This window comes from Podarcis filfolensis, assembly GCF_964270895.1.
Source record: "Podarcis filfolensis genome assembly, chromosome: 4".
Lineage (NCBI taxonomy): Eukaryota > Metazoa > Chordata > Lepidosauria > Squamata > Lacertidae > Podarcis > Podarcis filfolensis.
The window spans coordinates 87,983,657-88,009,792 of NC_139607.1; the positions used below are offsets into that span (position 1 = coordinate 87,983,657).

At 47.7% G+C, this 26,136-nt stretch overlaps 1 protein-coding gene across 2 annotated transcripts in view; it reads left to right on the forward strand.

The window, feature by feature from the left end:
• Window positions 1–23,360: 23,360 nt before the first annotated feature.
• Window positions 23,361–26,136, forward strand: part of SMCO4 (single-pass membrane protein with coiled-coil domains 4) — a 49,452-nt gene continuing 46,676 nt past the window's right edge. Inside the window, exon 1 of one of the 2 annotated variants that reach the window (XM_083610239.1) lies at window positions 23,361–23,460. The gene's annotated coding sequence lies outside the window, so the exon portion shown is untranslated. Of the gene's footprint in view, window positions 23,610–26,136 lie in introns of both variants that reach the window. The other variant, XM_083610238.1, reaches the window with a different exon arrangement.

The following is a 26,136-nucleotide window of genomic DNA, read 5'->3' on the forward strand; positions in this document are numbered from 1 at the left end:
TGGCGAACCAGAGCAGCGCACAGAAACGGTGTTTACCTTCCCGCCGGAGCGGTACCTATTTATCCACTTGCACTTTGACATGCTTTCGAACTGCTAGGTTGGCAGGAGCAGGGACCGAGCAACGGGAGCTCACCCCGTTGCGGGGATTTGAACCACCGATCTTCTGATTGGCAAGCCCTAGGCTCTGTGGTTTAGACCACAGCGCCACCCGCCTCCCAAGTGAACTCTTACATACTAATGACTTTTATTCACTTCAGTTTTAATATGCTTGAGAAAATTTGCTTTCCCCTTTTTGTATTTGTTACAAATACAATGCATCATGTTCAACAACATATATACAACTTGCCATGTCTAGCCAATCCTAGGGTTGCCATATTTCAAAAAGTACAATTCCTGACACCTGCAAAGTTGTTGAACTTTTTTTAAGGTAGACCCCAACATGGTTGCTTTTCTTTAGAAACCCACCAAAATTGTTGGGTTTTGGCGGGGAACAGGCCCAAATTGTTGAGCTTTTTGGGCAAAACCTACCCCAAAAAAGCAATTTTAAGCTTTTGGAGCTGTTTCTGGGTTTTCCCTGACATTTTGCCACTTCAGCAAAATTCCCCCCAACACCGTTTTTACACCCGAATACCAGGACATGTCAGGAACTTTCCTGACATATGGGAAGCCTAGCCAATCCAGTATTTGCCTTCTAACCTGTCCATTAGTGGGGGACGCGGGTGGCGCTGTGGGTTAAACCACAGAGCCTAGGACTTGCCGATCAGAAGGTCAGTGGTTCGAATCCCCGCGACGGGGTGAGCTCCCGTTGCTCGGTCCCTGCTCCTGCCAATCTAGCAGTTCAAAAGCATGTCAAAGTGCAAGCAGATAAATAGGTACCGCTTCCGTGCGCTGCTCTGGTTCACCAGAAGCGGCTTAGTCATGCTGGCCACATGACCTGTACGCCGGCTCCCTCGGCCAATAAAGCGAGATGAGCACCGCAACCCCAGAGTCAGTCATGACTGGACCTAATGGTTAGGGGTCCCTTTACCTTTACCTGTCCATTAGTGGGCTTCCTCCTCCCTCCGGAAATCTGCTTAGATCAGTGGTGGCCAAACTTGGCCCTCCAGCTGTTTTCAGACTACAATTACCATCATCCCTTACCACTGGTCCTGTTAGCTAGGGATGGTGGGAGTTGTAGTCCAAAAACAGCTGGAGGGCCAAGTTTGGCCACCACTGGCTTAGGTGAACTGCAAGAGACATTGCCTTAAGGTATGCAGTTTTGCCTAATATGCGCATTTTTTTTGCAAAGCAATTTCCCCAAATGCATTTTCCTGTGTTATTTCCCCTTCATATAGGAACTGAATCAAATTTCTCACCAGTGCTACTATCCAGAGCCAGTCTGTTATGTACTGAAGTTCTCACCCTGGGCCAGCAGGGGGATACTGTAGATAGTTTTCACTCAGGTCCGCATATGCAAATAAGGAATTGAAAGTGACATTCAGTGATTGGATAGTTTCAGAAAGTTGTTACTGTTGCTTTGTAGCTGAGCTCTATGTAAGCAGGTTGGCTGAACCCTTCAGTTCAGTTCTGTTCTGGCCTGTGAATAAACAAGAGCTGTCTGAAGAATCGTTGTGTCGTCTGATATGTTCACCCACAACTTAACACAGCCCACTGACAAGGCAGAGTGAAGGACCTGCCTCAGGTGGTAGAAGTACAAGAGGCGGTGCCACACCTGCCGTGCCCCTTCTGCTACAGCTGGAACATTCCCCTCTCACTGGTGAGAGGGAGGCGTTCCGGGATATGGCATTGCCACTCGTCTTCCCTGCCCTGGGACAGAGAAGGCAAGTGGCGACACCTTGTGGGATGCCCTGTCTGTCATTTGGCAAGGGAGGGGGCATTTTTCGGCCTCAGATGGCAATATGGGGCACCACTGGGACAGCCCTCCCTTGCTACTCTCTACCCCTACTCTCACCATGGATATTAGACATTGGTAGTGTCAGAGCTACCCTAGGTCCCAGCTCACAAAGGACCAACGCTGCTTCGTTGTTAAGTACAAAAGTCTTTATTGAAGTTCAGTTTCACTTCCAGAGCCGCAGCGCGCAGCCCTACGTCTCAACTGTCAGACCGCTGATGCTCCATCTGAGTCTCCTCCCCCTTGACACCAATTTAAGATTCTAGCCTTGCTCCACCTTTTCCGCTGCTCTTTCCTCCTCTGGGTCCGCCTGCCCGCTGGGGTCTCGCCCCTTCTAGCCTCCTCTGAGGCTGATTCCCCTGAGCCGTCTCCCTCCCTCTGGCGGGCTTTAGGAGCTGGTTCCCCATCCGGGTCTCCTGCTGTCCCGCGCGCCTGCACATTTGAACTTGGCGCGCGCGCCCAGCCAGCAGCTTTCCTCCTGACCGTTTCACTGCTGCTGTCACTGCTTCCCCCTTCGGGGGGGCTAGCTGCAACTGACCTCCCTTCCGTTCCTCCACTCTCCGATGGAGGCGTGGTCAGCCCTGACTCCCTCTCTGGAGGAGACGCTGGCCCTGACACATGTGACTCTTCCCCCCCACTACGCTCTGGTGGGGAAACTGGTCCCGATCCTCCACTGCTGTTTTGGGGTTCCCCTCTGGCTCCTTGTTTCTGGTGCGTCCCCCCTGGGACCCCCCTTGCCCTGACCATCGGCGCCCCCTTCTGGGAATCTTCTGATTCGCTGGAGAAGCTCATGGAATCTCTCGGGCCACTGTCATACTCCCCTACGCTGCCCTCGGATTCTTCCCCTTCGCTCTCCCATTCCTCTCTCCCCATTGCTCCTGCTCCTGATTCCCTGACAGGTAGCCTTGTCCTCTACAAAATTTAATATCTACACAACTCTCCGCTTTTTCTTTCTCCTCCTCCTTCCTTCCCACTTTTGTTCCGACATTTTGCCTGATGAAGACTTCTTCGGGACTCAAAAGCTTGCAAACTTTATTTCGTTTCCTTTAATACACACTTCCGAAATTAAATGCAGGGCAGCAGCTGTAATTCATTTCAAGGTTTTAGTTAAAGACAAGGTTCCTCACTCCTCAGCCCTGCATGAAAATCTCAGGATGGAAGTAGTTCAGACATGCTGCAGATTTATTACTTGTAAAGTAATAGAAAATCCTTTTCACATTAGATTCCATCAGTATGTAAGTTCCCCGAGAAAACCAATTATGTAAAACTGATTGCAAGGCATTCTTTGGGCTAGGAAATTAAATCCACTTGGACTTCGGCAGAACTTCCTTGCTGCATATTTCTGATATTTTATCTCTCGTGGAAATGAAATTCAGGGCATGGAAGTACCCCCAGTTGCAAAATCAAATCCTGTGTGTCTCTGAAAGGAATCGGGGACGTGTGGTTAGGAGTTTTAGTTAGCATCTTGCTCAAACAGGTATAGGCAACACCTTGGGATGCCGAACTGGAATGTATTTGCACATCCCCACTGCTTTACACAGAACCACCTGGGACCCGTACATCTTAGGTAGTCTAGTACTGCAAAGATATGCTTGTTTACATGGGAATAAATCCTACTGTGAGCAACATGGGTGCTTACTCCCATGTGCACAGGGTTGCATCTTAAGCGCAGGGCTTGCATATTTCTTCCCAGATGTGTTGTGCATAGGACACAGTGAGTTGACTGTGCATTTTCCTTAATTATAGCTGAGCTTCCAGATTCCCGTTTTCCTTAGCCTACGTGAAGTCTTGCTGCAGGCCTGTGCTTAGTGCCCTACCAGGAAGCTATAAATAGCCGCCTTAGTCAATTTGTTTCATTATCAACACACGGGAGGAGTTTGAATTAAGGATATGGGAGAAGCCCTGCCATTCCAGATGGAGGAAATCTACAGTCAGGTGTCCTGTTTCCTACAATGGCTAACTAGATGCCAATGGGAAGACCACAGGCAAGACATGAGTATAATAGCTCCTGGTTCAGCAAACCACGATGCATGTATATTTCCTGTCTTGGGGGAAAGCTTAGCACTGCATCTTATTCCTTATGGACACTGAAGAGGTAGAACTTCCCTTTCTGTGTAAAGGTGTCAATAACCACACTAATATGACTCTCCTAGCCTTTCTTGCTGGTGGTCGGCTGTCACCAAGTGAATACCATTTTCCAGCAGAGAATGCAATTTATAAATGCCCAGACTGATTGACAGAGACATTTTTAAGCATGCACCTAAGAATAAAGCCAAACAATGCATTTGCAAACACATGTATCCTGCAGGGTCTGCCTCTCAGAGAGTCATACTGTATAAACCAGCCACAAGAGCCATGTTCTATTGCAGATGTTAATATTTCACAGCATGAAGTAACTGGATGCATAAAACAGACTCCTTCTGGAATAAAACATTGCCTAGACCCATGGATATTGTTCAAAACTTTACTTGCCCAAGCTTCTTCAAAAACAGGTACAAAACCATCAAAGACACACCCAAAATATTTCATAAGGTAATGTGCATGTCCAGCATAGTTTCATCTTCTTAGCAATAAAAGACAATTCCAAACAAACCTAGAAGCAAAGGTCTCTCTCTCACACTCCTTACTGCCTCCATTTTGCCTGGAGCGGTATTCATTAACATATCTTTACTCCCACAGAGCCTGGGAACAAAAGCCCAACTCCGCAAGGTGGCGATTTGCAACTCAATAGCCTCCCGTGTGATTTAAGGTTAAACACTTTGTGACATCTAGCAGAGAACAATAACAGTTTATTATCAACCAGTTAAAGCTCAGAGAGCACTTATTATAATGTAATGGGGAAAAACTCCAATGTTAGCAATACACATTTAGCCATACTCCATTTCAGTGTCGATTAAACAATTGTATTTAAAATGTTCTACCTCAACAGTCATCCTGGCATGTGATTCCCAGCAAATGGCATTCAGAGGCATACTGCTTGCAACGGTGGAAGGAGAACACGCTATGCTGCTGGATGCCTCCAGGATGTACGTTACCATCAGCAAAGGATGAATTGACATTAGGAGAATCCAGTTTAAAGAGAGGGTCTGGACCTTGTGAATGCAAAAGCCTGTTTGTAGATGAGATTAAAGGTAAAGGGACCCCTGACCATTAGGTCCAGTCGTGACCGACTCTGGGGTTGGGGCGCTCATCTTGCTTTATTGGCCGAGGGAGCCGGTGTACAGCTTCCGGGTCATGTGGCCAGCATGACTAAGCTGCTTCTGGCGAACCAGAGCAGCGCACAGAAATGCCATTCACCTTCCCGCTGAAGCGGTACCTATTTATCTACTTGCACTTTGACGGGCTTTCGAACTGCTAGGTTGGCAGGAGCAGGGACCGAGCAACGGGAGCTCACCCCATAGCGGGGATTCAAACCGTCGACCTTCTGATCGGCAAGTCCTAGGCTCTGTGGTTTAACCCACAGCGCCACCAGCGTCCCATAGATGAGATTAGGTGTCACCTTAAAACGTTTCTGGGAAAGTAAATACAGTACTTAAAAACACTAGATTTATTGTTAATTCATGTATAGCGGCTATTCGTTTCTCAAACCAGTGCTGCAAGTTTTCCTTTCTTGCAGCTGTGATTTTGAACACTTAGGGACATTTACTATGGGCTACCCAGTACAGGAATCTATCTTGAGCGGTAGTTGGAGGAGTTGGTGGGTCTTTCTTGTTTGAAGAAGAATGACAACCTCCTGCAAGTTAAACCTGTTTTGAAATCCGGAAATCTGCTTCAGGTGGAAGTGGCGGCTCAGGACTCCATGCAATCAGTGCCATGGCACAAAGGAAGTGCCTTTTTTTGGTGGCCTTTTCTCCGGTTTTTGTTTTTACACCGATGCAAAGAGAGGGCTTGTTAATCCTTTACACTCATCCTGGTGGCAGTTCCCCCACTGTTCTGCCAGACAATGCGGTTTTGATTGCTTTTGCATCCTGCCAGGCTTCCCAACTGTAAAAAATGCATAATCAAAAACGAAAAGACACGTCCAAGACATAAAACCGGAGACGAATGCATTGGGGGGAGTTATATATGTGGATGTCTGTTTGCAGGTAATTAGGGACCAGTGCCTATGAAGGAAATAAAATGAGGGCACTGCATAAAAGCTTTGATTAGCGCGGCAGGATTATAAACGGCTGCTAAAATAACACGGGGATAGAAGGAAAATGGGGGGGGGGGAGGGAATAAAACTTAAATTAGGAAAGGCTAAAACCATATGATGCAGCTTACATGGATTTCCATTTATAGGAAAGGCTCTTGAAAGAGCCTTTTCATCCGGCACAGAAACAAACATGAAATATTTCCCTGTTAACAGCTGCAGTCGATAATAAGAGCACCTGAGCAGACTCCTTTCTGCTGCTTTGGCCTGTTGCTGTGATGATCATTACGCGCTTTTGACCTCGAGCTAATGAAGCAAGAAAGAGAGGCAGAGCCACAGGGAAATGCCAATGATGGAATTAATAATAAATTAAAACGCGAGAAAGCTGGCACTCCTTTCTTTGTGACCCGCATAGAAAGCTGAAAGAATGCTCTCATGTGTAGAGATGAGGGAAGGGCCACGTGGCTCGGTGGCAAAGCGTCTGCTTTTTATGCAGAAGGTCCCAGGTTCAAGTCCTGCCAGAGATGTAGCGTGGGGGGTGCCATGGCCCAGGGCACAATTTTGAGAGGGGGAGCAAAAGGCGCCCCTACAGCAGGCTCCTGTTGGGTCTGGGGCCAGGGATGCTATGGATCAGCGTTTCCCAAACTGGAGTCTCCAGCTGTTTTTGGACTACAACTCCCATCATCCCTAGCTAATGGTCAGGAATGATGGGAATTGTAGTCTAAAAAAAAAACCCGGCTGGAGACCCAAGTTTAGAAAACACTGATCTGGCTAGAATGTGTTCTTGAATTCTGATAATGCCTCTTGCCTGCCTGGGTGGGAGACCGATAAAGGCTTGTGTAGAAACTCGCCTACTGTACGAAGGTAAAAAAATCCCATTCATTACTCCGCCCACTTTGGCCTCTGGCCACGCCCACCACTGGCATGTGGCCCCTGAAAGCTCTCGCAGGTGGGAAATGTGGCTTAAGGACTGGCTGGTGGCAAAGGTAGCCAGCTCATGTAAGCAGCCCCTCTATCAATCCTGGTATGCCCCGTGGAGGACCTTAAGGTCCACAAATGACAACATTCTGGAGGTCAAAAGTCACAACGTGGTTAGGTTGGTCTCAACTAGGGTCAGGGCCTTTTCAGTACTGGCCCCGACTTGGTGGAACACTCTGTCACAAGAGACTAGGGCCCTACAGGCCTTGACATCTTTCCGCAGGGCCTGCAAGACAGAGCTGTTCCACCTGGCCTTTGGTTTGGACTCGATCTGACCCTTATGTTTCCCTCCCCTTATGGTTTTGACTTTTAAAATGAGGCTGCATTTTAAATTGCATTTTAACCTGTATTTTATTTTTTTTGTTTTTCTTTTTTTTCTTATTATGTTTTTATTGAAATTTTATTGATGTTAGCCACCCTGAGCCCGGCTCTGGCCAGGGAGGGCAGGGTATAAATAAAATTTATTACTATTATTATTATTATTTACAGATCATTCATATTTGGTCAAGGCCTGTCCCTAAGAATGGAAAAAAACCTGTTGTGGATGGAGATTTATATTACGCGGAGGCTGAATTATCACGGCTGAGGGAACGTCAACCTATTGTTCCTTCTGGAGTCAGCAAACATGCTTTAAACATTGTTGTTGTTTAGTCGTTTAGTCGTGTCCAACTCTTTGTGACCCCATGGACCAGAGCACGCCAGGCACTCCTGTCTTCCACTGCCTCCCGCAGTTTGGTCAAACTCATGCTGGTAGCTTCAAGAACACTGTCCGGCCATCTCGTCCTCTGTCGTCCCCTTCTCCTTGTGCCCTCCATCTTTCCCAACATCAGGGTCTTTTCCAGGGAGTCTTCTCTTCTCATGAGGTGGCCAAAGTATTGGAGCCTCAGCTTCAGGATCTGTCCTTCCAGTGAGCACTCAGGGCTGATTTCTTTAAACATAGAAAATAACTAATGAGGGCACACTGTTTGTATTATGTACTGAAGTTCTCACCCTGGGCCAGCAGGGGGATACTGTAGATAGTTATGCAAATGAAGGATCGAAAAGTGGCGTTCAGTGATTGGATAGTTTTGTATGCAAATGAAGGATCGAAAAGTGACGTTCAGTGATTGGATAGTTTTAGAAAATGGCAACAGTCACATTGTTCTGGAGCTCTATATAAGCAGGCTGACTGAGCTCCTCAGCTTAGTTCTGTTCCAGCTTACAAAATAAAGAGCTGCTTTGGAGAAATCACTGTGTCGTCTGCTATGTCAACCCACAACTTAACAGTTTGGTTGTAGCTATAATTAATAGTGGAGCAGGGCACCTTTTTCTGTCCCACCTGTTCTGCACACTTAAATTGCTGAGTACAATACTAAGGACCATAATGGTCATTAGGCGCCAGGGACTTGTTTTTCTAGCTGGGCCTACCTATCGTTATGCTGAGATTACAATTAGCCGCATGATGTCCTGTTAGTTTTGCTCTGCTGCTTGCGCTGAATGGCTGGCTTGCTGGGTTAAAAGACGAAGGAATCGACCTTCCAGCTCTGAGATCCTTACCCTCACCAAGTGTCAGAGACCAGCAGGACGCGGATGAGTGTGTATTGGTAGAAGGGGAACTGGAATCTGACTTGGGAGAGAGGGGTCAGTGATTTGTGGGGAACTGTACTACCCAGGAGGCAAAAATCAGGCAAGGGGACCTTCAGAGCTAGAGGAAGAGGAGGAGGAGGCAGGTCAGGCAAGTGAAGATCCAGGTTCTTTCCCACCCTCTCAGACCCTCCAAGTGTCCCTATTTTTCATGGAAGTCCCTAATTTACAGAAGTTGACCCGGTTTCTGATTTGATCCCAGAATGTTCTGCTTTTCCTTAAAGGTAAGGTAAAGGGACCCCTGACCATTAGTTCCAGTCGTGGCCGACTCTGGGGTTGCGGCACTCATCTCGCTTTATTGGCCGAGGGAGCCGGTGTACAGCTTCTGGGTCATGTGGCCAGCATGACTAAGCTGCTTTTGGCGAACCAGAGCAGTGCACAGAAACACTGTTTACCTTCTCGCCGGAACGGTACCTATTTATCTACTTGCACTTTGACGTGCTTTCAAACTGCTAGGTTGGCAGGAGCAGGGACCGAGCAACGGGAGCTCAACCCGTCACGGGGATTCGAACCGCCGACCTTCCGATCGGCAAGTCCTAGGCTCTGTGATTTAACCCACAGTGCCAGCCGCATCCCTCCCTGCTTTTCCTTAGGATGTCCCTATTTTCATAGGAGAAATGTTGGAGGGTATCGAGTTATCCGACCCACCAAGCCATCTGAAGGCAATCCTGTATTGGAAAAGTGTTTTTTATGTTTAATGCTTTATTATGTTTTTGTATATGTTGGAAGCTGCTCAGAGTGGCTGGGGCAACCCAGTAAGATGTGTGGCGTATAAACAGTAAAATTATCATGATGGAATGGGACGTCCCTATTGTCACCGGAGAAATGTTGGAGGGTATGCCCTCTCCTGCACCACTGTCTCCCAGAACCAGGAGGGGATTGAAAAGGGACGAGCAGAGGAAGTTTCCAAGCAGGCCTAGTCTCTGGCTGCATGTGTGTAGCCAGTTGGGAGAAGGTACATAAACTGGCAGAGGACAAGTGGTCCCCAGTTACTGCAACTGCTCTGTAGAGCGCAGACCTGGGAATAGCTGCCTGGACTCCACAGCAGGTGCTTACCAAAGGAGGTGTGCTGGTCCCGGGGGGTTACCGTGCGGCGTGGTCCGAGTCCAGTCCAAGGTCGAGGGTGTGGTATGGAGGCTGTCCATCAAGGCTGAAGCGGGGTCCAAGGCAAGGAGTCGGGTGTGATCAGGAACTCTGGCAGAAGAGCAGGACAGCGTGCCTGCAGGAACAGGTTGCCAACAATGTTGCTCCCGCAACCTGGGACTGGGCTGACTGGCTTTTATCTCCTTTGAGGCATAGGGCGGTCCCAGTCCACAGGTGACTCTCCTCTCCTGGCCTGGAGGTGAGCGCTCCTCCTGCGGGAACTTAATTCCCTCCACCTCTCTGCCCTGAGCCTCTGCAGCTCAGGAGAGGCTGGAGGGTTACTGGACCCAGAGGCAACCTCACCTTCCCCTGACGGGACTGAGAGTGGAGCACCTGCAGGCAATGGGTCCTCGGTCACCTCCGGAGCCAGAGCAGATTCAGCTGGTGTCTGCTCCTGAGGATCCGGCACAGGTGAGGGCCCTTCAGGTTCAAGTCCCAGCCCCGGCTCAGTTGGTCCTGGAGGCAGGGACTCCTGTGCAGGCTGGGATTCCTCAGGTTCAGCCTCTGAATCTGATTCCCAGGCCATCACAGGAGGGAGGCAAAGCTGCAAAGAGGGCAGCATGGTGCTAAAGCAGCAGTATAGCCAATCCAGTGCTCTGGACAATGCGTTTGCACCGCGCCACCCTCCTCCCTTCCTTGCCTTCCTCTCCTCTTCCACTCCTTCCCCCTGCCAAACAACCAGTCAGATGGGCAGGGTATAAATAGTAATGTTGTTGTTGTTGTTGTTGTTGTTGTTGTTGTTGTTGTTGTTGTTGTTGTTGTTGTTGTTGGACATCCCCATTTTCATCAGAGAAATGTTGGAGGGTATGATACACGTCCAGTTTTAATAATCAAGGAAATAGTTCACAGTCTGCGAAAAGCTATACAGTGGTACCTCCGGTTACGAACTTAATTCATCCCGGAGGTCCGTTCTTAATCCAAAACTGCTCGTAACATGAGGCACGCTTTCACTAATGGCGCATCCCGGGGCAAAGTCCACAACAAGGGGCATCTACTTCCGGGTTAGCGGAGCTCATAACCCGCAGCATTCGCAAGGAGGTACGTAACACGAGGTTCCACTGTACGATGTAGAGCCAGCGTCGTGTAGTGGTTAAGAGTGGTGGACTCGTAATCTGGTGAACCGGGTTCGCTTCCCCACTCCTCCACATGCAGCTGCTGGGTGACCTTTGGCCAGTCACACTTCTCTGAAGTCTCTCAGCCTCACTCACCTCACAGAGTGTTTGTTGTGGGGGAGGAAGGGAAAGGAGAATGTTAGCCGCTTTGAGACTCCTTCGGATAGTGATAAAGCAGGATATCAAATCCAAACTCTTCCATGATGTGTTCAAGCTCACCTTCACCCCTTTGAATGTCCACTCCTCTTTCATTCTGCATCCTGCCCCCTAAGCAATGCATTTACCGCCATTGTTGAGCCAAGCTTGGAGAGAGCCACTTGTGTTGAACTTGCCGTGGTGATAAAAGAAGCAGAGGCCAGTCTTGTTTCATTTCCACGGGGGAACAGATCAGTTTACTCATCTGAAAATTGCTGCCGAACGCAAGTTTTCCTCCGTGCCAAGAAAATGGCTCGGGGGTTTGTTTCTGTTTTTCTGCAAGAAAGCAGGCCAGTTCGCAGTTGCGAGCTGCAGAGCGACTGGGCCGGCGGAGAACATTGATACTAGCTTTTTAATAGCCCGCTTGCTGCACAGTGAGCAATATCCCGTTCCCACAGTGCAAAGTAGCCTACAGTCATACTTAGCGAGGTCTAAGACACCTTCACGCAAAGCGCTGGCTGGCTAACTTAAATAAACTCTTTGAAATTTAGAATGCTGCCTTTTAAGGTGTTTCAGCCATCTGAAACAGTCTTCCTACCTACCCAGTTCCTTTAAATCTCTTGTTCCTTCCCGGCTCAAGCTGCTTTTCAGATGTGAGGGAGGGCAGGACAGTAGTCTGGCTAGGCAGCTAGGAATCAGGGTTGCTGTTTGGCCTTGAAATCAAATCCAAAGCTTAAACCCTCTCTAAAGTCCTCATAAAAATTCATTGACGTCTTAGTTCAAAGTTCTCCTAATATATACAGTGGTACCTGGGTTACATACGCTTCAGGTTACATACGCTTCAGGTTACAGACTCTGCTAACCCAGAAATAGTGCTTCAGGTTAAGACCTTTGCTTCAGGATAAGAACAGAAATCTGCGCAGAAGCAGCAGGAGGCCCCATTAGCTAAAGTGGTGCTTCAGGTTAAGAACAGTTTCAGGTTAAGAACGGACCTCCGGAACGAATTAAGTACTTAGCCAGAGGTACCACTGTACATTCTTCTAAGCTAGTTTGCCTAATATATAGATTTCCCCCCAAAGCACTTTTCTCTGATACAACACATTTTTATAGGTGTGAAGGAAATGGATTGTTTAAAAAAAAGGACCCTGTATTGTGGTTTGTTTGGGGATTATGGATTTAACTTGTTGAATCTTGTTAGTTCAGGGACCCCCTTCTGACTTGTTTTAAAAATGTTTTTTATAGAACCTTTCAGCATGAAAGATACATATCCTTTGTATCAGGATAGGGAGCCCCCAGTCTCTTGTCCTTTAATCTCTGTACAATGCTTTTTAAACATGTGGTGCTTTACAAACGAATAATAAGAATACGGTGCAGCCGCTTAAGAGTTTATTCTGGTACTTGGTACCAGAGAAAAGTACCGTATTTTTCCGTGTATAAGACTAGGTTTCCCCCCTAAAAAATAATGTCCAAAATGGGGGGGGCGTCTTATACACAGATAGATCTCCCCCCCATTTTCTTAAATCGGACTCTCCCAAAATAGGGAGCGTCTTAAACATGGGGGCGTCTTATAGACGGAAAAATACGGTACCTCTTTTGCTTCTCTTACCGAGTTGGGGGCTACAGCATTGCAATATTCAGAATTTTCCTGTGGGTGGGGACATAAATCATGAGTCTAAACTCAAATAACTGACCTTGTTTGAAAATAAAAAAAATGTGGTATTGCATGCCACATGTTCTCGAAGCTACCAGCATGAGTTTGACCAAACTGCGGGAGGCAGTGGAAGACAGAAATGCCTGGCGTGCTCTGGTCCATGGGGTCACGAAGAGCTGGACACGACTAAACAACTAAACAACAACAACAACAATTGCATGCCACCCCATTCCCTGAGTGGTGCGAGATTCCAGGGGTTCCGGGAGCGTACCTGGCGTTCGGTTTCTTTGGAATGAGTGGTATCTTTAGATACATGGATTTTTCATATGTATATATATAGCCTGAGTCCAAGATGGGGGAGCTCACAGCATTAACACCGCAGAAGGTCTTGCTTCTCCCATAGCTACAGTGGTGTGCAGTTCGTGGACTAGGGGAACTAGGCTAGTCCCCTAAATGTTCCCCTGGCGCCTCTTTCCCAAGCCCGGGAAGCTTCTGCCTGGCTTAAGGAGGAAGGCATGATGCTCCGGCGGGTCCAAGAACCCTTCTGCCACCTTCCCAAAGCCCACCCAGCAATGCTCACACCTGCGACGTCGCCCTGTTTAATCGCCCTTGCAAGCTGGCACCTCTGACCCTAACTGTTCCCCTACGATTCCAGCAGAAATCAAGCATTTCTCTCCCTCTCAGGCTTCTGCCTGCAGCCTGCTTCTAGCTTCAAGCACACAACTCTGGCTTTCCCTCCTTCTAATTACCAACCAGTTAAGGGAGGGAGGGGTGATCCATTTGCCCTCTGACACAGGGCCACTTCCTTTGTTATCCTAAAGACCCATACTTCGGGCCCTTAACCATGAAGCTGGTCTGCCTATTCCAACAACTGAAACCTTGTAATAATAATAATAATAATAATAATAATAATAATAATAATAATTTATTTATACCCCACCCATCTGGCTGGGTTTCCCCAGCCACTCTGGGCGGCTCCCAACAGAATGTTAAAACCACAATAAAACATCAAACATTAATAACTTCCCTAAACAGGGCTGCCTTCAGATGACTTCTAAAAGTCAGATAGTTGTTTATTTCCTTGACATTTGGTGGGAGCGCGTTCCACAGGGCGGGCGCCACTACCAAGAAGACCCTCTGCCTGGTTCCCTGTAACCCCACTTCTCGCAAGGAGGGAACCACCAGAAGGCTCTCGGAGCTGGACCTCAGTATCCGGGTTGAATGATGGGGGTGGAGACGCCCCTTCAGGTATACTGGGCCGAGGCTGTTTAGGGCTTTAAAGGTCAGCACCAACATTTTCAATTGAGCTCAGAAACGTACTGGGAGCCAATATAGGTCATTCAGGACTGGTCTGGATCCAGGAATTAGAAGGGATTCAGGCATACAGCCTAACCCCCTCTGCAGACTCACAACAGTGAGATTAACTTACTGTTGTGCTCCCCTGCTGAGTTTTGCGCAGCGGATGAATACTAAATAGGCAAAGAGCGCGAAGTCGTCGCGACCGACACTTGTAAACTTCTTGTCTGAACATCTGTCCGCAATCAGATAACCGCAGATGATGTATGGTCCGGGTGAATAGTACTTCCTCTTCTGCTTGGCATAGTGTTGTTAGCGGAAACAGTTCCAAGTACTGTAATTGGGTCTGCATGGATATATTCAAAGCTGCATGTGCCGTGCTCTTTCAAAGGGGACGTGTGGAGAGGCGATGCAAGATTCTGCAACAAGAGAAACAAACTTCCACACCAAACAGGTTCTGGATCCTGGAACCTGGCTGCATCACACAAATTATGCATGTTTGCTTATTTTGTATAGTGGGTTTTGATTCTGCTCGTTGATGGCAAGAAGCCATGGGAGGGTGTTGAAATGTTATCTGCCAACCGCTTGGAGCTCTTACTCATAAGCCTTTTTGAAATTTTATCATCTGTGGTGTATATATATTCTGGGAAATCTCTGAGGCCAAAAGGACTCGAAACTTGCATACAAACAACGTGTGTGAGAAAACAGGTTCTCAGAGTGAGGAATTTAGGAGAAGGAAAACTCTGATCTTAAACCTCTGCCTTATGGGTACAGTGGTACCTCTGGTTACAGACGCTTCAGGTTACAGACTCCGCTAACCCAGAAATAGTACCTCAGGTTAAGAACTTTACCTCAGGTTGAGAACAGAAATCGTGCGGCAGCAACGGGAGGCCCCATTAGCTAAAGTGGTACCTCAGGTTAAGAACAGTTTCAGGTTAAGAACGGACCTCCAGAACGAAATAAGTTCTTAACCTGAGGTACCACTGTATACTCATTCATGAGAAACGCTTTGGGAATAAACCCTGAGGAAAAACCCACACCCTCTGCCTTGCGGGACATCTTCAGGAAAAGAAAAGGCTAAGGAGTAAACCTTACAGAAATGCAGAGTGGAGTCCCTAAGACAGTTGGAGGGTGCCTTGTACGCCTCCTTCCAGCAACTCCTGCAGCCAAGCTGGTGCCAAATGTCTTGCTCTGCTTTCCTTCGGACAATATCAGCAAGGTCGAGAGGGGGTCTTGTCATCTGGGCAGCCCAGGACCTCCACACACACTGCCCAGGTTTGCACCCCGGGGAGGTCATTGTGGTGTGGTTTGACTTCACCTCTAGAGGAGCACTCTCAAGGCAGATGTATGCCAACAACATACAGTCAAACCTCAGGTTACAGATGCTTCAGGTTGCGTTTGTTCAGGTTACGGACCTGCCAAAACCCAGAAGTAGTGGAACGGGTTACTTCCGGGTTTCGGGGGTCGCACATGCACAGAAGCGCTAAATCGAGCTTTGTGCATGCGCCGAATCGCAACCCGCACGTGTGGAGACATGCCACTGCGGGTTGCAAACGCTGCGGGTTGCGAACATGCATCCCACACGGATCACGTTCGCAACCCGAGCGTCCACTGTACACACATACACCAACGTACAGAATACTTCTCTTTAGAAAATGTGCTGTTGAAGCCTCCCCCCCCCCCCCCGTGTCTGGTATCAGGGAGATAAAGGATGCAGTACAGTCGTTTTTAAGGCTGTTGGTTTATTACAATTAATGAACTCACTCGCTCTTGATGAACTCCTCATTGAAAGACAGTGAACTCAGTGGGACACCAGTTTAGGATCAGGTGGTTCACAGTGTGTCTATTCAGAGGCAAGACCCATTGTCTCCAATGGGGATTGTTCCCAAGCAATTGGGCGCAGGACTGTGGCAGCCAAGAAAAATCAAACTCTTACATGGGGGAGAAAAGGCAACAGTCAGCTCCAGTGCTGAAGACCCAAAATAGAGAAAAGAGGATGAGAGATGTCCTGTGATTTAATCCTCAGCATAAAGTGAGTCCAAACAGAGCCTCTGTGTTTTACAAATACAGGTTGGCTACCCTTCAAACCCCCCCCCCTTTTTCCATTTTTATTGACAGTACAATTATATCTGTATAGCTCATTCAAGTTTTCCATGACAACAGCCTGCACTTCTCCATATCTAGCCAGTGGTGTTCCAGAAAACAAAAAGTATAAGAATACAAAGAAACTCTCATAGCAACAGCACAACAGTAAGAATTTTAAGGAGGCAAAATTAGGTAACACACAGAGCTGTTCACGTAGGTAATTGTATTAGCATCAACCGAGCGCAACAATAATATCTCCTCCGTAAACACAAATCCCTTGCATGGCTGGTTTCCCCCCGCAGGTTAAATGCCTTGAATTTTGCCATTCCTGCTGTTGGGTTTCTGAAGAGGCAACACCTACATGAATATATGCAGAGAACATAGAGAGATGCCCTACACAGAGTCAGGCAATGGTCCATCTAGCTCCATACTGTCTGCACTGACTGGCAGAAACTCTCCAGGGTTTCAGACAGGGGGAGGGATAGAATCACAGAACTGTAGAGTCAGAAAGCGCCCCCAAGATTCATTCTAGTCCAACCCCCTGCAATGCAGGAATCACAGCTAAAGGCAGCTGGCCATCCAAGCTCTGTTTAAAAAACCTAATGAAGGGGCATAGGGACGCGGGTGGCACTGTGGGTTAAACCACAGAGCCTACGGCTTGCCGATCAGAAGGTCGGCGGTTCGAATCCCTGCGACGGGGTGAGCTCCCGTTGCTCGGTCCCTGCTCCTGCCAACCTAGCAGTTCGAAAGCATGCCAGTGCATGTAGATAAATAGGTACCGCTCCGGCGGGAAGGTAAACGGCATTTCTGTGCACTGCTCTGGTTCACCAGAAGCAGCTTGGTCCTGCTGGCCACATGACCCGGAAGCTGTACGCCAGCTCCCTCGGGCAATAAAGCGAGATGAGCGCCGCAACCCCAGAGTCGGTCACGACTGGACCTAATGGTCAGGGGTCCCTTTACCTTTAATGAAGGGGCAAGTCTCAATGGTTTTAAGTTGCATGATACTGCTTTAAATGTATATTACAGTCATACCTCATGTTATGTCCGCTTCATGTTACGTTCTTTCAGGTTGCACCCCGTGGCGACCTGGAAGTACTGGAAAGGGTTACTTCCGGGTTTTGCTGCTCGCGCAAGCGCAGAAGCACAAAATGACATCACGCGCATGCGCAGAAGCGGCGAATTGCAACATGCACATGCACAGACGCGCCGCTGCAGGTTGCGCTCTTTTCATGTTGCGAATGGGCCTCCGGAATGGATCCCGTTCGCAACCAGAGGTACCACTCTATTATTATTATTATTATTATTATTATTATTATTATTATTATTAATTGAATTTATATACCGCCCTATACCTGGAGGTCTCAGGGCGGTTCACAGAACAAAAGTGCATATGGGACTCAAAGTGGGCATTGCAAAACAAAATGCACATTTTTAAGAGAGATAGTAGGCTTCTGATGGCAGTGCGCCTTCGGGGGTGAAGTCGAACCACTGCGCTAGCAGCACCAAAGTGACCTCCCCAGGGTGCAAGCCAGGGCAGTGTTCGTGGAGGTCCTGGGCTGCCCAGACAACGAGACGCCCCTCTCGAGCTCTCTGGCGTGGTCCAAAGCAGAGCTATGCATTTGGCATGAGTAGCCGGAAGGAGGCATACAAGACGCCATCCCACTGTCTTAGGGACTCCACTGTGGATTTCTTTACCCCTTAGTCTTTTCTTTTCCTGAAGGTATCCACAAGGGAGAAAAGGTATGGCTCAGAGTTTGTTTTCCTTCTCCTAGATGGGCTACCTTCCCAGGTTGATGAACCCCATCTGCCCCTCATTTCCCTCTACAGCATTTGCAGAAATAATAATAATAATAATAATCATCATCATCATCATCATCATAATCATAATCATAATAATTTATTATTTGTATCCTGCCCCTCTGGCTGGGTTTCCCTAGCCAGTCTGGGTGGCTTCCAACAAAGATTAAAAATACATTAAAATGTCACACATTAAAAACTTCCCTGAACATAGTTGTTTATTTCCTTGACATCTGATGGGTGGGCGTTCCACAGGGCAGGTGCCACTACCGAGAAGGCCCTCTACCTGGTTCCCTGAAACTTTGCTTCTCGCAGTGAGGGAACCGCCAGAAGGCCCTCGGAGCTGGACCTCAGTGTCCGGGGTAAACGATGGGGGTGGAGACACAGTCATGGTTCCTCCAAAGCATTCTGGGAGTCGTAGTTTGTGAAGGGTTCAGAGAGTTGTTAGGACACCATCTCTCTTCTTTGGCGATCACTCGTAGCCGAGTAAGATTGTCTTCCATGAACACGGTCTTAACGGTGTGTCCGTAAGTGACTGTGGAGGCCAATTCTGGATCTGCACGTCCTTCCACAGTGGGGACAGAGGTTTCCGGGCAGAGATCTACAATGACCTGAGTTCCCTGAGAAGAGGGATGACTGTTAATTTGCTCTGAACATTGTCTGAAACAGACAAAGCAGCAAAGTGAGGAAGGGAGTGCACAAACCCACATCTTGTTTCTGAACCTTGTTGCCAGGTTCTTCTAAGGACACCAGACACCAGACTAAAACTGCATTCTTGTGCTTTACCCAGGAAGGTCTTCAGTGGCGACACAGCACTCTTAGAGATGCAGCTGCAAAGAAGGTGGAGAAAATCCATCAGGCACTGTCTGGAGAAGCATTACTTGCGGACCTCATGGGATAACTCTGTGGCCCCCTGAGGGGTCCGTGGCTCGCAGGCTGGGAGTCAATACTCCACAACACCAAATAATGCAAGCAACTCAGCAGGCATCCCAGAGAAGCCAGGAGAATTAAGTCTTTAATAGTCTATTTATTGCATCTAGGCAGAGACGGGGAAAATCTAAGTTGACCCCGTGGAGAATGTTCGCTTATTAAAGGCCAGACGCGGCTCTGTTTATGTTTCATAATTGAAGATTGCCCTAGTGTCACACAGACGTGTTGACACAAAATCTATGCAATCTTCACCTGAATGTTCAATCTGCCACGATAAGAGCGAAAAGTCGTCATAACAGCCCAAGTAAGAGATCTTTTTTCTCTCTCTCTTTCCTGGGCAGCCTTTCCTGCTGTTAAAAAGAACTGCCACCCATTTTAGGAACACGGGAAGCATCTCATACAGAGTCAGAGCTCTGGTCAGTCTAGCTCGGTCCTGTGGCGTTGTCACATGCATAAAAACACTGGCCATTTTCTCCAGAATGACCACCCCTAATATCACTATGAGAAGAACTAGCAGCTTTCAAAAAGAAACCAGCCTGTAAATTGTAGGCCTGCTTTCTTGGGAGAGAGACACAATAAATGCAACAGGACTTGATTTTGAATAGAGATATACCGGTATATAAGTGACACGGGTGGCGTTGTGGGTTAAACCACAAAGCTTAGGACTTGCCGATCAGAAGGTTCAAATCCCTACGATGGGGTGAGCTGCCGTTGCTCAGTCCCTGTTCCTGCCAACCTAGCAGTTCGAAAGCATGTCAAAGTGCAAGTAGATAAATAGGTACCACTCCAGCGGGAAGGTAAACAGCGTTTCCGTGCACTGCTCTGGTTTGCCAGAAGTGGCTTAGTCATGCTGGCCACATGACCCGGAAGCTGTACGCCGGCTCCCTCGGCCTATAGAGCGAGATGAGTGCCGCAACCCCAGAGTCGGTCACGACTGGACCTAATGGTCAGGGGTCCCTTTACCTTTTATACCGGTATATAGGTCTGCCGTGTTAACTCCTAGAAACAAGGACTACCTGCTATGTTCTCTTTGGATTTTGATGTAAAAGGAAGGGTTGTGTTTAGATAGATGATAGATAGATAGATAGATAGATAGATAGATAGATAGATAGATGATAGATAGATAGATAGATAGATAGATATAGATAGAATAAAGACCTACCTGGCCAACTGAATGATGGAGAGGGGTAGTTAGGATACTGAGATAAAGATGTTGGCTGCACAGCCTACTCTTATCACTTGGGCTGTTTTCCCCAAGCTTCTGATGGAATATAACAAAGAACTGCTATGAACCACTGTCACCCATGTGAACCTTTTTTTAAAAAAAAACATTCGACATTTTATTGAAAATTTTCAGTGAGAAATAATAAAAAAAAAAACCAAGAAGAAAAAGAAAACAGATACATTACAAAATATGGGTATATAAGTAATACTGTTATTCCAACTAATAAAAATCAGTAAAATGTTTTACATTTTATAAATGCATTCCAAATATCATTGTACTTATCAATGTACAATCTGTGCCTAAAAGCAATCTGTCCATATGTTGCGAGAGCTGTCATATCCTATGCAGTGCTCAAAGGGGGGCCATGGTATTATCTTTCCAACGAATCATAGAATCATAGAGCTGGAAGGGATACCCAAGGGTCATCTAGACCAACCCCTTCAACACATCTTTTGCCCAACGCGGGGCTCAAATCCATGACCCTGAGCCACTGTCAAACCCCATATAGTTGGTATGGGGTTTAAAATAACATTATCAATTAAAAATTTCAATCCCCTCCCTCGGCAAGTAGTATTTTTATTTTATTTTATTTTATTTTTTTAGAAAATCTTTATTAATTTTCACATAGACAAATATACATAACATATAATACAAAAGACAATACAAATGAATAAAAACAATAAATTTAGAAAAGTTAGAAAAACAAACAAAAAATACAATATATTACACTTGCATAACAAATTAAAATATGTAACTTCCAATAATTCTCATTATACTACTTATGTTATCTGTATTCCTTGCACAGATTTGTATTATTTTATTTTGTATATAGATATATAATCCACTATTACATTTTGAATAATTCTTGGTTATCGGTATCACTCTATTTCTGCAAGTATCTTATTGTTCGTACAGTACATTTTCAAGTATTCTTTACATATTTTCCATTTCCTAAATACCTTTTGGTTTGACACTCCTCTAATTTTTCCAGTCAATTTTGCTAGTTGCAGGTATTCTATCATAAGAACTTGCCACTCTGTGATCGTTGGTAAGGTTTCATTTCTCCAATTTCTTGCCACTATTATCCTGGCTGCCGTAACTGCGTACATAAACAATGGTCTTATATATATTTTAATTTCCATTGGTAGTATTCCTAATAGAAAAATTTCTGGGTTTTTTTTTAGAAACGTAGATTTGAATAGTTTTTTAAATTCACTATAAATGTTGTTCCAAGTAGTATTAATACACCCGAAACCTTCCCCCAAAATTTCGTACGTGTCAGAGACATACAGCAAACTCCGAATAGCTCAGTTGGTAGAGCACGAGACACTTAATCTCAGGGATGTGGGTTCGAGTCCTGCGTTGGGCAATAGATTCTTGCATTGCAGGCAGTTGGACCAGATGGGCCTTGTGGTCCCTTCCAACTCTATAATTCTATGATTGCGTAAACATATGCTTCAAAGAGGCATCATTTGTGATAATGCCTTAAGAGGGGGCACCAGAGGACTGCCCTTAATGGGCACTCAGTTATGTGATGTGAGCCAGTGTTGTGTGTTAAGAGTGTGTGACTAGGGCCTGAGAAACCCAGGTTCACATCTGGCCCTAACTTGGGTGACCTTAGACCACTCGCAGTCTCCCAGGGTGGCCTACCTCACATTTTGCTGTGAGGATAAAATGGAGAGGAGTACAGTGAAAAGCAGAAACATCACCTTGCCGACAAAGGTCCGTGTAGTTAAAGCTATGGTTTTCCCAGTAGTGATGTATGGAAGTGAGAGCTGGACCAGAAAGAAGGCTGATTGCCGAAGAATGGATGCTTTTGAATTCTGGTGCTGGAGGAGACTCTTGAGAGTCCCATGGACTGCAAGAAGATCAAACCTCTCCATTCTGAAGGAAATCAGCCCTGAGTGCTCACTGGAAGGACAGATCCTGAAGCTGAGGCTCCAATACTTTGGCCACCTCATGAGGGAAGACCCTGATGTTGGGAAAGATGGAGGGCACAAGGAGAAGGGGACGACAGAGGATGGGATGGTTGGACAGTGTTCTCGAAGCTACCAGCATGAGTTTGACCAAACTGCGGGAGGCAGTGGAAGACAGAAGTGCCTGGCGTGCTCTGGTCCATGGGGTCACGAAGAGTCGGACACGACTAAACGACAAGAGTGGTACCTTGGGTTACAGGCGCTTCAGGTTACAGACTGCACTAACCCAGAAATAGTACCTCGGGTTAAGAACTTTGCTTCAGGATGAGAACAGAAATCACGTGCTGGCGGCGCGGTGGCAGCGGGAGGCCCCATTAGCTAAAGTGGTACCTCAGGTTAAGAATAGTTTCAGGTTAAGAATGGACCTCCAGAATGAATTAAGTTCTTAACCTGAGGTACCACTGTAAAAGCATGCCCATCACCTTGACTTTGGGGAAGAATGCTGGGATGTAAATAAAATAAATGTGAGGTACCAACAAGAGAGAATACTTAAAGGTGACTTCTCTTCCCAGGTAGGTCTAACAAGCTCCCTTTCTTCCCAGTTTTGGATTCATGTTGCACCTACTGGACACACCGCTAAGACGGTGTTCATGGAAGACAATCTTACTTGGCTATGAGCGTTCGGCAAAGAAGATGAAGAAGATTGTTTTATTACAGTGAGCATTTTATAAGCAATTTCTGTGGTTTTAACAGGCTCCCCCCCCCCGCTGGTTTTTACTGCAGCTGTGGGTGGCTCTCCCCCCGCAAAAAAAACCTCGCTATATTTTTAAATATGTTTATTACTAGTATATTTTTATTTGGATGTGCCATGCTGCTTTGATTGCTTGGGCAAAACGCGGGATATAAATAATTCGAAAGGAACAGAAGTATTTTTAGATCCCGCGTTTGATTTCCTCTGCTCACAGGTTCCTTTTTGAAGTTGGTTCTGTGTTCAAATGTGCGGGGTGGACTTCAAAAAACAAATAAATCTATTCCTCCGCTTTAACATTTCACGCGAAGCGCCTTAATAAAGACCAGTGGGTGAGAGGAGACCGGAGACGGGTCAGGAATCTAAAAAAATAAAACAAAATCCCTGCGTGTTTCTTCTTCTTCTTCATACCTCTCTGCCTAAGACACCGCGATCGATCGCCTGCAAGTTTAAATCTTGGTGGGGAGCGCAAATGCGTTTTCCGCCGGAGGCTTCCCATTAAAAGAGACTTGGCGATCGTGCGCTTGGAGCAACAAGGAAACCAGGAGGAGGCGAAGCTTGCCAGACCAGAGCAGGCGGCCGCTCAACGCAGCGCTGGACTCGCTTGGGCAGGGGGCGCAGGCGGCGCTCGCTCGGCAGAGGGCGTCCCGCTTGCGGCTTCGAGCGGAGCCGGGAGGAGCCTCGTCCGTTGCGCGCCTGGGCCGGGGAGGAGCTGCGCCACCGCCGCCGCTTGTGCCACGTCCATCGGGCTGAGCCGAGCCGGGAAGCGGCTGGAGCGCCCGCACGTGCGCGCCGGTGGTGAGTCCAGGCGGGGTGGCAGGAGCGCGGCGATCTCCGTTCTTCTCTCCTCCTCCAAAAATTTAAAAAGGAGCCTAAGACCGACACCCGCAGCCCCGATCGCTGCCTGCCCGGGACTTTCTTTCCCAGCTGTAGATTCCGCAGTCGGCGTAAGTCGTGGGAGGGGAGCGCCTGTGCATGCTGGTTACTCACGAGTAGGAGCCGCGCCGAGCCCAGCAGCGCACTTTGCGCCCTGCGTAAAAAAAACCCCGATTGCAAGCCTCCCCAAAGCCTTTGCGCCAAAGGAGGTCCAAGTCCGGGCCCCGGGAGGAGGGTGGGGGGAAGAAAGTGCCGCCTGGGTTTGTAGCTCGAGACTACGTGGCGCGCTCTACTCGAGAGTAGAAGGTCGTCTGAACTCGTGCATAGGGCGCGCGCGTAGGATTTCACCCCGGTGTTTACTCGGCGGAGACTTCCGCGGTGCCGGCGAAGAAAAGCGTGCGTTAGGTAGGATTGAAGCTCCTTTTTTTGGAGGGGGGAGCCTAGGGGGCGCAGGAAAAGTGGCGCGAGGTTTCAAAACGCGTGGAAATCGGAGGGCAGAGAAAGAGTTTTGTGTGTTTGGGCGGGATGAGGCCTCTTTCGGGTTGCAAGGAAGGCGAGAGGCGGGAGTCCAGTTGGAAACTTTGCAAAGCAAAGGGAAGAGGCGTGTTTAAAGCTCGGAGGGGAGGTGGGTGGAGGGGAGGAGAGGGTTAAAAGGGGGTCGCGGATCAAGTTGCTGCCCTGATCGCGACCCGGAGACTAGTCCCTCCCTCCACCCTTCCTTTAAGTCAGTTTCCAGACGCGCAGCTGCTCGGCTTTGTAAGCGCCCTAGTAAGCGGATCTCCAAGAGACTAGTTGCTGTGTGGATCGAAATGGGGAGTCGTGCAGGCTGCAACTTCCTGCGCAACTTGGCCAGGACTTCCCCAGCCCGGATTGGGGGAGAGAGGAGGATCCGTACACGTAACGCCGCTTTGCTGCTGATCCAACAAGAAGCCGTCCCTCTCTCCTTTCTACCCCCACCAGCGTGTTTTGGACTCTGTTGCATGTCTGGGGCGATTTTCCCGGTCCCTTTTAAAGTAGGTCTTGGCTGCGTTTTGTGGGAGCGGAGATCAGGGCTGCACCTTGCTTGGGCAGGGGCGTCTCATGGGTGTTTTCCTCGGAAGTAAGCCCAGCTATGTTCAGCGACATATGTTACGCCTACTCGCGTTGCAATCCTAAGCACCTTTAAGATTTATTGCAGTTTTGGGGAGCAGAACTTGAAACAAGAGAGGTGATGAATATAGCAGCGCTGCATGAGACTCTGGGAGCTGTAGTTCTTTTAAAATTAAATTAAGCCTGGCCCTAAGAAATACGAGTAAAGGGGAAGAAGTCGCAGCGTAACAGCCCAATAAGTTGAGGTTAGTGGGACACCAAAGGGAGCTTTATAATTTTCGCTCCAGTAGCTGTGAAACTGGCGACTGCTTTTGATCTTTGGACACAGTGACATTCGTCAGGCACACATTTCTTCGGTTAATATTATGCTCAAGGTGTATGATTTTATTTATTGCATTTATATCCTGCCCTTTCTTCTGAGGAGGTCAAGGCAATGCACATGGTTCCTACTGTTTTATCCAGACAACAGCCCTGTGAGGTAGGCTACGCTGGGAAAGAGTGACTGGTCTGAACTCTCACAGTGAGCTTTGTGGTTTAGGATACAATCCTATAGCAAACTCCACCTGGATGAGTGGGTTTGGGGTTGAGCCAGGAAGTTCCTGGCACAGCTGGGCTTTATCTTCCCCAATCCCAGCTCAGCTTAAGCCAGCTCTGAAAAAAGGGGGCGTTCGGGGTTGTGAGGTGGTGGCAGGAACAGAGAGGGATCTTAGGCAGGATCCCACGCCACTTCATCTTGGTCACATGACCTGGCAACCCCAGCTACCTTTGAAGGTGACTCAGAAACTACAAGTAATCCAGAATATGGCTGCCAGACTGGTGACTGGGAGTGGCTGCTGGGACCATATAATACCAGTCCTGAAAGATCTATGCTGCCTGCCAGTACGTTTCTGAGCACAATTCAAAGCCTTTAAAGCCCTAAATGGCCTGAGTCAAGTATACCTGAAGGAGTGTCTCCATCCCCATTGTTCAGCCTGGGCACTGAGGTCCAGCTCCGAGGGCCTTCTGGCGGTTCCCTCACTGTGAGAAGTGAGGTTACAGGGAATGAGGCAGAGGGCCTTCTTGGTAGTGGCGCCTGCCCTGTGGAACGCCCTCCCATCAGGTGTCAAGGAAATAAACAACTATCTGACTTTTAGAAGACATGTGGAGGCAGCCCTGTATAGGGAAGTTTTTAATGTTTGGTGTTTAGTTGTGTTTTTCTATTATGTTGGAAGCCGCCCAGAGTGGCTGGGGCAACTCAGTCAGATGTAGTAGTAGTAATAATATAATAATAATAATTTTAAACCGGCCAAAAGGGCAGTGTCACTCAAAAACTACTTTAAAGGCTTGTTTTGCCTCTGCCAGGCTCTGCCACCCTAAAGCAACCCCGTTGCTGATCGGAGTTTGGATCTGCCAGCTTAACTTCCACTGACTTGATTTACATCAACTTATTGTGCGAAAGGTATTGTTCCTGTGGTGTGGATTTGAATTCGGGCATTGCCACCCTTTTTTGGCCCATGGGCACATTTGCAC